The following is a 13,794-nucleotide window of genomic DNA, read 5'->3' as shown; positions in this document are numbered from 1 at the left end:
ATCATACAGGAAGATAGGTTTTTCAGTCTTTGGGTCATTTGTGGTGGTACCTGAGTTGTCTGTGTTTGAAATCAATTCATTGTTCTTATTTTCATTTTCTTTGTTACTATTTGTAATTTGGGTTTTTAGGTATTTGATTGCTGAGTTTGGTAGCTTTTTCAGATAATTTTCCGCTGAGCCCATATTGACATTTGTATACTTGCATGTTTTTTTGATCGAATGAGCGCTGCTTATCGATGTGTCACTCATTGAGCTGTCACTAATTTCTGCAGAGGATATGTCATTTTTTTTTGTTATTTCTCTATTATTAGTATTCTCTTTGGCATTTATTTTGGGAGGTTTTGATCGTTGTTGCACTTTGCCGTTTTATTTCCTTTATTATTCAATTTTGTTGATATGGCTGTTTTCTTGAGCTCAGGGGCTTCTCCTTCCGGGCCAAAGGTGTCAAGGTTATCAGCATATCTTTTTGTGGCGGACGCCAGTGGGGTGGCGCCCGCCATGTTCTCTCCTCTTCTCTTTAGCACTTCTTAGTCTAGAGGACATACCACAGCTGTAGGAATTGAGATTTTAGGCACTTTTGGGATTTTATGTTTTGTATGTATTTTTGTTTTTTTTTTTTTTTTTTGTTTTTTTTGTTTTTAAGGCACACTAGCTGGCTAGACTTCCGTTCAGTCCGGTTGACGGCAAGCGAATGATGAGCTTCAAGATTAATTTATATATTTATTTTTACCAATTAATTGGCAAGTGCAAAAGGTAAACAAACTTCAGGGCTGTCAAGTATCAAGATCGTTTTTCGATAAACTTTTTCTGAGAAACTTTTATATTTTGTATGTTTCCACTTTGCCATTGAGCTGCGTTCTTAACTTAATAAAATACAAACATATGCATTACTTTTTCTTATTCTTATAAAAATGTATAAATCATAATTATAAGTCAAGTTGCGTAATAAATCGAATATCCGTGCGATTTTTCATAAAATAACAAATTATACAAATAATTCTATGACAGAAAACCTTCCATTGAGCTGCGTTTAGAATAAACGTCCTTTTCGTGAGCTCAACAATTAATAAGCAATAAGCATCAATTTAGTAAATTATTAGTAAAATAATTAATATAACAAAACTTTCCGATTTCGTTGGACTCAATAGTGAACACAATTTCGGTCATTCCATTTTATTCTGATATCTCGATTCCATTGTTCCTGGGCCATTTCTTAGTCCGTTTTCGCTCGGCTGATTCAAATTATTTGTATTTGATCACATTTCACCTGGTTATTACAATTTCTGGCTCTGTGAAGAGCCTAGTATGCCGATCGGTGGTGATCAAAACAGCCACAAACGACTCACAGCACCGTCCGTTAAGGAGTCAAAGCGACCTTTAACCTCACCTAGAGCAGTTTTCGGGAAACTCAAGGTCGAGAGTAGCAGCACAACCGTCCGCAAGACTGTGAGTCCGATTCCAACAAGACATATTACCCCAAAAATTACCCGTTCGACTACGCAAAAAATGCAGAAGTCAAGCGAAATGGCACTGAATGACTTTGTTTCTATAACTGACCGACTAGGCCAGTTTAAAGTGAAGATCAATGACGCAGTGGACAGTGACGTGTCACTGTTCACTCTCCAAGTCCGACGAGATCAGATTAAGACTTTATGGGAAAAGGTAGAACGCGAGTACGAGTTATGTTCCAAAGCTCTCAACCAAGGCGCTTGCAGCAGCAGTCACTTCGTGGCTATGCAAGCCAAATACGATTACTCGTACTCCGTTTACGAGCGATGTGCGGCTCAACTAAGTGAAAAAATAGAAAGAGCCACGGCTTTAAATAGACAAGCTGAGCAACCCCCCTCCAACTTGTCCATGTCCAGGGGTTGCAGTCTCCCGCCATGCGACACTGAAGTTTTCAGTGGGGATTACCTACGCTGGCCTACTTTCCGAGACCTGTTTACAGCGGTTTATATTAACAATCCAAGATTGACGCCGGTGGAAAAATTGTTCCACCTTAATTCCAAAACCAGCGGCGAAGCTAGGGCAATTGTCTCCAAGTCCCGGCTCGCGAATGATGGCTTTCAGTCAGCGTGGTCGAGCCTGACAAAGATTTGAGAATAAGCGACTATTATTCAATAGTCAATTAAAAATTCTTTTCAATCTCCCCTCAGCAACACAAGAGTCTGGAGCCGCCCTTAAAGAGCTTCAGGGCACAATCCAGGGATGTTTAACGGCTCTCGACTTGTCCAGGGTGAGCACGGAAAATTGGGATTGTCTGCTTATTTTCTTGTGCTCCTCTAAATTGCCTAAGCTCACGCTGTCGTTATGGGAACAATCACTCCACGATAAGGCAGAGATACATCAATGGTCCGAGATGAATTCATTTCTGATCGACCGATATCGCACCTTGGAGGCGATACCGCACATACGCCACCCCAGTCCAAACCCACAAGAAAAGAGTCCAACCACCTGAGAACCTTCGAAGCAACAGTGACTACAAAGTCACAACACTGCAAATTGTGTAAGAAGGAAAACCATCCCGTGCGTCTATGCCCACGTTTTCTTCAAATATCCGTACCCGAGAGAGTTTCCGTCATTAAGCAACAAAAGTTGTGCTTTAACTGCTACGCCAGACAGCACCAGTTGAAAGACTGCACCAGCGCACATAGTTGTTTCACGTGCAAGGGACTTCACAACACGCTGCTCCACCGTGACAGACCCCAGGTGCCCTCAGCTTCCACAACACCAATAGTTTTGAACCCTCCTTCGTCTATACAGTCCACTTCGACTTCAACCCAAGCTACCGTTCAAAACTACTTTTCCGCAAACTCACATGGTGTTCTCCTCGGCACGGCTGTCATCCAAGTGTGTCATTTGGGCACAAAGTATACAGCTCGGGCATTAATCGACTTTGGGTCTGAAGCGACCTTTATTTCAGAACGATTGTTCAAAAGGGTTAAACTTCCTTATCAACCCGTCGACGCACAGGTCTCCGGTTTGAATCAAGCTATTTCGGCTCAACCTCAAAAACTTTGCCATTTTATTGAAACCTCGGCTTATGTTCTTCCAAAGCTAGCAGGCAATTTGCCCTCCTACACCATCCCCCAAAACCGCTTTGGAAGAACTTCCAAAATTACACTTGGCCGATCCCTCTTTCTATAGAAGCTCACAGATAGACATGCTTCTCGGCGCCGATATTCTCCCATCCATATTGTTAGGTGGTTCCTATCCCAACATATGTGGCACTCTCCTTGGTCAAGAAACGATTTTCGGCTGGATCCTTACAGGCCCCGTTTCTAAGACCAGTGCCAAATCTGTCGCATCCTTTTCGACTCAAGTCTCGCTGAATCCAAATGCGAGCTTGGATAAACTGCTCACAAAATTTTGGGAGGTGGAGGATATTCCAGTAAAGCTGGAAAAGGAATCCGACCTGTTTTGTGAGCGCACTTTCCAAAAAACCACTAAAAGGGATAAAAACGGCAGATACTTGGTCACACTACCATTCAAGAATTCCGATCACATCCAGTTAGGCCATTCAAGGTCCATCGCACTAGCTCAATTTCTACGAAATGAGAATCGTCTGGCAAAAATGCCCCCCTTAAGGAGCAGTACGATGCGGTGATCCAGGAATATCTGGACTTAGGTCACATACGACAAGTCCCTCCAAGCAATGGTTCGGATAACTTTTATCTACCACACCATGCTGTTCACAAGCCTGACAGCACCACGACCAAGCTCCGCGTTGTATTTAACACCTCCCACCCGTCATCGAATGGTAAAAGTCTGAACGATGTGCTACATGCAGGGCCCGATCTGCAATCCGACTTAACCATTCAAATTCTAAGATGGCGCTTCTTCCGATATGTCTTCAACGCCGAAATGTATCGGCAGATACTTGTGCATCCCAAACACACGCTCTATCAGAGAATTCTGTTCCGAACAAAGGACAACGAACTTCGTGACTTCGAACTCAGCACAGTCACGTTTGGAGTTAACTGTGCCCCCTTTTTGGCCATACGGGTACTACATCAGTTATCTGATGACGTTCGTTCGCTCTATCCCTTAGCAAGTCACATTATCGCAAACAATATGTATGTCGACGATGTACTAGCGGGAGCCCATTCCAAATCAACGGCAGATCAATCAATTGCAGAACTCCGCAAAGCCCTTGAATCTGCCGGGTTCCCCTTGCGAAAATGGACATCCAATGAAAAGGACTTGCTAAGAGCGATTCCCAAGGACCACTTGCTTCGCGCCGACTTCTTAGAGATCGAAGAAGCCTATTGCCAAACTGTTCGATCCAGCAGGTTGGCTGGGTCCAGTCATTATTCAGGCAAAAATATTCATGCAGGAGATCTGGCTCCAAGAACTGGGCTGGGACGATCCGCTACCTGAGAGTCTTCTCAGTAAGTGGAATTTATTTCTGCAAGAGTATCCGGGCCTTAGTGCGATTCGCATCCCTAGATGGGTCGAATTCCGCCCACAGGGGACTATTCAATGCCACGGGTTTTGTGACGCTTCGCAGCGTGCATATGGGGCCGCCATTTACGTGCGCACTGAGATACAAGATCGCATCTCAGTACATCTCCTAACAGCGAAAAGGAGGGTCGCTCCGGTCAAGACGGTATCCTTGCCACGACTAGAGCTGTGCGGAGCAGCACTTCTGTCCGAGTTATCCGTTGCACTCAGTCCCCAGCACTCAGTACCTTCCGCTGGCGGCGACTGGTTCTATTGGACAGATTCCTTCAACTATTGAAATTGACAGCAACGAGATTTCTTATGCACAAGAAAGACTCATTCTCCTGACCCAGAGACAAGCATACTCGTCAGAGTGCACTTGCTTGAGCACGAAGAAACAGCTCACTTCCAGCAAACTCCTTAATTTGAACCCCTTTCTAGATGGTAAGGGAATTATTCGAGCATGTGGTCGTGTAAGAGCGGCCGAATCACTCGGCTACGATGAGCGGCATCCAATCATACTGCCATACACATGTGCATATTCGCGTCTTCTGACCGCTTTCACCCATCTTATATCCTTGCATGGAGGCAACCAGCTCATGATGCGTTTAATACGATCACAGTACTGGATTCCAAAGCTGAAGGTGTTGGTCAAATCCACAATCCATTCCTGCAAAATCTGCGTCATTCGAAAAAAGAAATTGCAAACGCAGCTTATGGGCGACTTGCCTGTGGAGAGAGTCACATTCTCTCGTCCGTTCACTCACACAGGAGTCGATTTTGCAGGCCCCTTCGATGTGAAAAATTACACAGGTCGAGCCTGTCTTATTACAAAAGGCTACGTGTGCGTCTTTGTGTGCTTCAGCACCAAAGCCATCCACCTAGAAGCTACATTTGACCTGACCACAGAAAAATTCCTAGCGGCATTTGCGAGATTTGTGGCACGATGAGGGTGCCCAAGTCAAATGCATTCCGACAACGGCAAAACCTTCGTCGGAGCGGCCAAAGTCCTCTCGCGCGATTTTGTAGAAGCGCTCAAGACTCAACTCCAGGCCACTTACAGTCTCCAGAAACTGTCCTGGCACTTCAACCCTCCTAGTGCACCGCATATGGGTGGCCTGTGGGAGGCAGGTGTAAAGAGTTTCAAAAATCTATTTTATAAGTCCACATCGACCTCCAAATACACCTTCGAAGAGCTTTCCACGCTCCTATCCAAAGTTGAAGCATGCCTGAATTCAAGACCGATATCTCCAATGTCGGAAGATCCTACTGATCTCCTAGCTCTGACTCTCGGTCATTTTCTAGTCGGGGGTCCTCTACTTTCCGCAACAGAGCCAGAGATCAAGGAAAACGCCGCGTCCATCATCAGCCGCTGGCAGCGCTTGAAGGCTTTGCAACAACAGTTCTGTCTCCGTTGGAAACATGAGTCTCTTTTAGAGTTACACAAAAGAAACAAATGGCAAACTCCAACGCGAGACTTACAACGGGACGATCTATTCATTATTAAAGAAGATAATCTTCCAGTTAATGACTGGCGTCTTGGTCGAATCCAAACGACCTATCCTGGCGACGAGCAAAGAGTCCGAGTGGTCGACGTGTTAACAGCCTGAGGTGTCTCCAAGAGACTTATCTCTAAGCTGATCCTGCTCCCGATAGAATCTAGTCTCCTTTCTCCATCCATTAGAATCTCCAGTAACGACTAGAATCCTAGATCCATTGGTCTGCGGACCATCCGTATAAAGCCGCATCAGTAATGTCTATTATGTATTTATTCAACCTTCTTCACGTAACAGCACGATGTCTCCACGCCAACAACAAGGCCGAACCAAGAGCCTCCGGGCTATCCGTCACCCGCGTCGGTAAAGACAACGCTTGCTCGGCCATTATCAGTTCGCGGACCTCTAGCTTCCAGCGAGAGGTTATCCTGCAGGTGATGCCAAATCTCCGGTATCGAACTCCAACGAAGCTCGTCAGCGAGAAACTGAACGAGCCTTTCAACAACGTTCGATTGGCAGACGATCGCTGGTTCCAGCCGGAAATCTCCAATCTGTTTTGGGCTCGCACATCTTTTCGATTTAATTCTCCAAGGTGTCCTGCCGAGCCATGGCGGCGCACCACTGGCCCAAAACACGGTCTTCGGGTGGATACTGTCCGGCTCCTGCGCTCACCAGTAGGAACAGAGCCACTTCCCTCTCCCTTTTTCTATTTGCAATACTGCAAGGCGGGCGGCATGTTCACACAAGAAGTGTATCCGGCAGTCGCCATCCAACCGCCATGTAACTCCGGAACCAGTACAGGGAACACAAAATTCACCTCACTTACACTAATACATTGTAATGTACTCTGAAAATATAGAAGAAAAAATAACCTGCAAGCGAACAAACGTGTTTTCTTAAAACTTTCCCAAAAATTTGTGCAGAGCAGAAACGCTCCATCAACAATACAGAATTAGCAACGTTCATCTGGAAGCCCTGCAGACGCCTTACTACAACACAAAATTTTTTTCATACAAAAACTTAATTTTCGAAAGATCGATCCTATGGCAGCTATATGATATAGTGGTCCGATCTTAATAGGATTCTTTATATATTTGAGGAGTAAAGTAAAACTAATAAATGTCGAGTTTGGTCAAGATATCTTGAAAAACAAAATGATTTTTCATACAGAAACTTAATTTTCGACCGATCGTTCCTATGGCAGCTTTATGATATAGTGGTCCGATCTTAATAGGATTTTGCATATATATGAGGAGCTTACTAAAACTTATAATTGCCGAGTTTGGTCAAGATATCTTGATAAGCAAAAGGTTTTTTCATACAAAAACTTAATTTTCGACCGATCGTTCATATGGCAGCTATATGATATAGTGGTCCGATCCAGCTGCTTTTCACATATGAGCTGCGTGCAACAGAAAGAGGGACTTCTGCAAAATTTCATTAAGATAGCTTTAAGACTGAGAGACTACTTCGCATAGAAACAGACAGACGGACAGACGGTCAGACGGTCAGACGGACAGACGGACATGGCTATATCGACTCGGCTGTTGATGCTGATCAAGAATATAAATACTTAATTGGGTCGGAGATGTCTCCTTCTATGCGTTACAAAATTTTAGTACCCTCTGCAAGAGTATAAAAATGCCGAGTTTGGTCAAGATATCTCGAAAAACAAAATGTTTTTTCAAACAAAAACTTAATTTTCGACCGATCATTCCTATGGCAGCTATATGATATACTGGTCCGATCTTAATAGGATTTTGCATATATATGAGGAGCATAGTAAAACTAATAAATGCCGAATTTGGTCAAGATATCTTGAAAAACAAAATGTTTTTTCATACAAAAACTTAATTTTCGACCGATCGTTCCTATGGCAGCTATATGATATAGTGATCCGATCTTAATAGGATTTTGCATATATACGAGGAGTATAGTAAAACTAATAATTGTAGAGTTTGGTCAAGATGTCTTAAAACAAAATGTTTTTTCTTACAACAACTTAATTTTCGACCGATCGTTCCTATGGCAGCTATATGATATAGTGGTCGGATCCAGCTGGTTTTCACATATGAGCTGCGTGCAACAGAAAGAGGGACTTCTGCAAAATTTCATTAAGATAGCTTTAAAACTGAGAGACTACTTCGCATAGAAACAGACAGACGGACAGACGGTCAGACGGACAGACGGACATGGCTATATCGACTCGGCTGTTGATGCTGATCAAGAATATATATACATTATGGGGCCGGAGATGTCTCGTTCTATGGTACCCTCTGCAAGAGTATAAAAATGCCGAGTTTGGTCAAGATATCTCGAAAAACAAAATGCTTTTTCAAACAAAAACTTAATTTTCGACCGATCATTCCTATGGCAGCTATATGATATAGTGGTCCGATCTTAATAGGATTTTGCATATATATGAGGAGCATAGTAAAACTAATAAATGCCGAGTTTGGTCAAGATATCTTGAAAAAGAAAATGTTTTTTCATACAAAAACTTAATTTTCGACCGATCGTTCCTATGGCAGCTATATGATATAGTGATCCGATCTTAATAGGATTTTGCATATATACGAGGAGTATAGTAAAACTAATAATTGTAGAGTTTGGTCAAGATATTTTAAAACAAAATGTTTTTTCTTACAACAACTTAATTTTCGACCGATCGTTCCTATAGCAGCTATATGATATAGTGGTCCGATCCAGCTGATTTTCACATATGAGCTGCGTGCAACAGAAAGAGGGACTTCTGCAAAATTGCATTAAGATAGCTTTAAAACTGAGAGACTACTTCGCATAGAAACAGACAGACGGACAGACGGTCAGACGGACAGACGGACATGGCTATATCGACTCGGCTGTTGATGCTGATCAAGAATATATAAGTTAAAACATAACACTTAATATAGGATATTTCATAAGACCTTATGACCTTTGACCTTATGTCCGTTGCGTCCGTGAAAGTATTACAATCTGTTAATGCCCTTCACTTTATCATTAAGTTCCCGAAAATCAATATGGCTTGCAGAAAGGTTATGCTGTATCCAGTTGCACATGAGAATGCTGTGCTACAATTGACAACATTATAGCTGAGTGCGGAGATCAAGTGCTTGCCCTTAAGAATTGCACTTCCACGCCGGGAGGAACCTTTTGTCAACTTTCACCGGCCACCAAGACGTGTTGAGTCTCCCCTACCTTCATCGCCTGAATGAACGTAACCTGGAGATCATCAAGGAAGTCAACTACGAAATGGGAAGCGTCGACAGCGTGGTAATAGCCATCTTGTTGGGTGCTGTGTGTTGCACCATAATTTACGTCGGAGTCACCTACCGTCGGTTCACCAGAAACATAGCATCGGCCAAGGAGATTAAGAAGAGATGGGAACGGCCGAGGGCGGCCTTAACTTAAAAGGGGAGCAGTTAACAGAGGTCAACGACACCAGCTCCACATGCTGATATAGCACTGAGCCGAATGTTCTTACGAGCTAACAGGGGTCAGCAAAATGCAACATAACACCAGCCGCAGATGCTGACATAGCTCTGGGCCGGATGTTCTTGCACGACCGCAGCGCACGAGGCGCAAGCTAAGCATTCTAGCGGCCGTTGTGAAAGCACACAATAGCTTAGGTATTTTTGATCAATCTTTTGTAAGTTTAGTTTTTAATGCGGCTTTCACTGAGGCACATCGGCCCAGAGACTTCGCGCGTAAATTAACTCACTCACTACAGCGTATCGGCCTAGTGTTTTATAAATCATTACCCAAATAAAGTTAAATATAGATAATCCGCGAGGACTATTATTTAAATCTTAATTGGCGCCCAACTAGTGGTAGTTACGATTACCCACGCGATTGCAAAGAAAATAATTCTTACAAAGCGAACATTAAGTTGCGGTCACACCGACAGTGCCGTGCAGTGAACATTACAAAAATAAAATAATAAAAATAACAAGCTAATCACTAATAATAATAATAGTGACCGTGAGTTAACAAATGTAGTTGCGTAGTGAACACTACAACAAGAAGCAGTAAGCTGCAGTAACAGTGAATTAGCGATCATAATCTTGTGATTCACAAAGGTGCGCTCAAGCGCAGTGCGATTTACATATATTTTTACACCGAAGCCGCTGGAGCTCTTCGGGCAGCGGAGACTGCGGCGAAGGGAGCGACTACGAATAACAAGTGCGTGACTGCGGCGTTGGACCCGCAAACGTGGCTGGCCGTGGAAGCAGACCTGGGGACCGAGGTCCTCATTAGAGGGATAGTGGTCCACAAGGACAACCTAAGAACTTCATATTGCGATATTTTGACAACGTCATAGCCGAATGCGATGGAGAAACCCACACACTGCAGAGTTGCACCGCTTCACCTGGAGCCACATTTTGTCGTCTGTCATTAGAGAGTTCAAGTGCCAAAGAGCTCCATGCAGGTGGCACGGCACACTGCGAGATCCAGCCGAGCAACCTGGAAATAATCACCCATGTAGATGACGGAATCATCATCCTCAACGGTGGGTCCGCAAAGATTCAGCTGGACAACGGCACTGAGATCCAGAGTCCCGGGTATTGCCAACTCTCCCTTGCTGAACATCACTGCCAGCCAAGATGTCCTCAGCCTCCCTTACCTTCATCGTTTGAGTGAACGTAATTTGGAGGTGATACAGCAATCCAAGAAAGACGCCGGAACTGATCAAGCTTATCGTGTGGCATTCATCATTGGAGCCATAAGCTGTGCATTAATCTGCGAAGCAGTTACGAGAAGTCGTCGCCGGGATTGGGTCGGCCGAGGACGGCCTTATACTTGAAGGGGGAGTAGTTAACACATAACACTTAATATAGGATATTTCATAAGACCTTATGACCTTTGATCTTATGTCCGTTGCGTCCGTGAAAGTATTACAATCTGTTAATGCCCTTCACTTTATCATTAAGTTCCCGAAAATCAAAATGGCTTGCAGAAAGGTTATGCTGTATCCAGTTGCACATGAGAATGCTGTGCTACAATTGACAACATTATAGATGAGTGCGGAGATCAAGTGCTTGCCCTTAAGAATTGCACTTCCACGCCGGGAGGAACCTTTTGTCAACTTTCACCGGCCACCAAGACGTGTTGAGTCTCCCCTACCTTCATCGCCTGAATGAACGTAACCTGGAGATCATCAAGGAAGTCAAGGACGAAATGGGAAGCGTCGACAGCGTGGTAATAGCCATCTTGTTGGGTGCTGTGTGTTGCACCATAATTTACGTCGGAGTCACCTACCGTCGGTTCACATAGCATCGGCCAAGGAGATTAAGAAGGTGATCGCCGAGATAGGAACGGCCGAGGGCGGCCTTAACTTAAAAGGGGAGCAGTTAACAGAGGTCAACGACACCAGCTCCACATGCTGATATAGCACTGAGCCGAATGTTCTTACGAGCTAACAGGGGTCAGCAAAATGCAACATAACACCAGCCGCAGATGCTGACATAGCTCTGGGCCGGATGTTCTTGCACGACTGCAGCGCACGAGGCGCAAGCTAAGCATTCTAGCGGCCGTTGTGAAAGCACACAATAGTTTAGGTATTTTTGATCAATCTTTTGTAAGTTTAGTTTTTAATGCGGCTTTCACTGAGGCACATCGGCCCAGAGACTTCGCGCGTAAATTAACTCACTCACTACGGCGTATCGGCCTAGTGTTTTATAAATCATTACCCAAATAAAGTTAAATATAGATAATCCGCGAGGACTATTATTTAAATCTTAATTTATATACTTTATGGGGTCGGAGATGTCTCCTTCTATGCGTTCCACATTTCACAACAAAATTTTAGTACCCTCTGCAAGAGTATAAAAATGCCGAGTTTGGTCAAGATATCTCGAAAAACAAAATGTTTTTTCAAACAAAAACTTAATTTTCGACCGATCATTCCTATGGCAGCTATATGATATAGTGGTTCGATCTTAATAAGATTTTGTATATATATGAAGAGATAGTAAAACTAATAAATGCCGAGTTTGGTCAAGATATCTTGATAAACAAAAGGTTTTTTCTTGCAACAACTTAATTTTCGACCGATCGTTCATATGGCAGCTATATGATATAGTGGTCCGATCCAGCTGGTTTTCACATATGGGCTGCGTGCAACAGAAAGAGGGACTTCTGCAAAATTTCATTAAGATAGCTTCAAAACTGAGAGACTACTTCGCATGGAAACAGACAGACGGACAGACGGTCAGACGGACAGACGGACAGACGGACAGACGGACATGGCTATATCGACTCGGCTGTTGATGCTGATCAAGAATATATATACTTTATGGGGTCGAAGATGTCTCCTTCTATGCCTTACACATTTCACGATAAAATTTTAGTACCCTCTGCAAGAGTGTAAAAATGCCGAGTTTGGTCAATATATCTTGAAAAACAAAATGTTTTTTCTTAATAGGATTTTGCATATATACGAGGAGTACAGTAAAACTAATAATTGTAGAGTGTGGTCAGGATATCTTGACCCTATGGCGTTTCAGCGGTCATGTTCAGATCGTATTACATAGCATTGTTGGCCGTGTACGTTGCCCCTGGCCGCTGGGTGAGCGCGTGTATCTGTCGCTGCCCGATGGCTCTACATTAACATACGATCTCTATCAGCTGCTGAAGGAGTAGGAGGATGACATTACTGTGGCTATTTGCCCGGGCATTGCGAATAGTTCGGAATCAGTTTATATACGAACCTTTGTGCATTTGGCCCAGTGCAATGGATTTCGGTGTGCCGTTATGAATCATATTGGCGCTCTGCGTACCGTACAAGTAACCTTGTCACGCATATTCACCTATGGCCACACAGTGGATTTTGCCGCCATGGTGGAGCATTTACATGAAAAGTATCAACAGAATCACATAGTCGCCGTTGGCTTCAGATTGGGCGGCAATCTCGTGACCAAGTACATGGGTGAAATGCAAAAAACTAAACCGAATAGTGTCATTGGCGCCATCTCTATATGCCAGGGCTACAACGCCGTCGAGGGCACCAAATGGCTGAACTGGCAGAACTTCCGTTGCTTCTATTTTTATATCATGACCGAGAACGTGAAGAGCATCATTTTGCGTCATCGTCATGTGCTGCTCTCTGATGAGGTGAAGGCACGTCATAATCTCAATGAGCGTGAGATTATAGCGGCTGGAACACTGCCGGAACCAGGCTTTTAACGAGGCTTTTACGCGACGTGTCTATAACTTTGCGTCGACCCAAGAGCTTTACAAGTGTAGCTCATCTCTATTCTATTTTGACACTATCGAAAAACCGATAATGTATATTAATGTTAAGGATGATCCGCTGGTGCCTGTCGAGTTGCTGCATCCAATTAAGGAGTATGCGAGCACTCGTTAAAAATCAGCATACGTTGAAGTGGCACATGGCGGTCATCTAGGATTCTATGAAGGCGGTTTCCTATATCCCAATCCGGTCACTTGTCTAGATCGCACGCTAGTTGCCATGGTTGGCTCTTTGGTCCTGATGCATGCAGGTGGAAGCAAAATGACGACATAAAGAGTCGGATAACCAACCCCCATACTCTGTCATAATTTTTAATGCCGCTGAACTAAAAATTTTTGTTTTTGTTTGCATTTTGTTTTTGCCAAAATTCCATGTTGCTGTCAAATGAGTCTTATACAAAGTAAAACACAATACATATAAATCCACTATCATATTTGGTGTAAACGAGAAGGACATTCATATGAATGTAAACTTTTAAAAGTGCATTTGAAACAGAGCATTGAATTGTATTGTATGGCGTTAGACTGTTTGATTTTGGATACATTTTTTTTTGACAAATTTCAACTGATATATGAAAAGCGAAACGTTTTAGTTAAAACCGTT

The 13,794-nt window shown here is 43.5% G+C and overlaps 1 pseudogene; it reads left to right on the top strand.

Moving 5' to 3' along the window:
* The first annotated feature begins 1,305 nt into the window (after positions 1–1,305).
* Positions 1,306–13,464, top strand: LOC115769038 (annotated as a pseudogene).
* The last annotated feature ends 330 nt before the right edge of the window (positions 13,465–13,794 follow it).

The sequence above is a fragment of the Drosophila novamexicana genome, unplaced genomic scaffold, assembly GCF_003285875.2.
Source record: "Drosophila novamexicana strain 15010-1031.04,08,12 unplaced genomic scaffold, DnovRS2.1 tig00002203-arrow-arrow-pilon, whole genome shotgun sequence".
Lineage (NCBI taxonomy): Eukaryota > Metazoa > Arthropoda > Insecta > Diptera > Drosophilidae > Drosophila > Drosophila novamexicana.
This window is presented reverse-complemented; position numbering and strand designations above follow the sequence as displayed.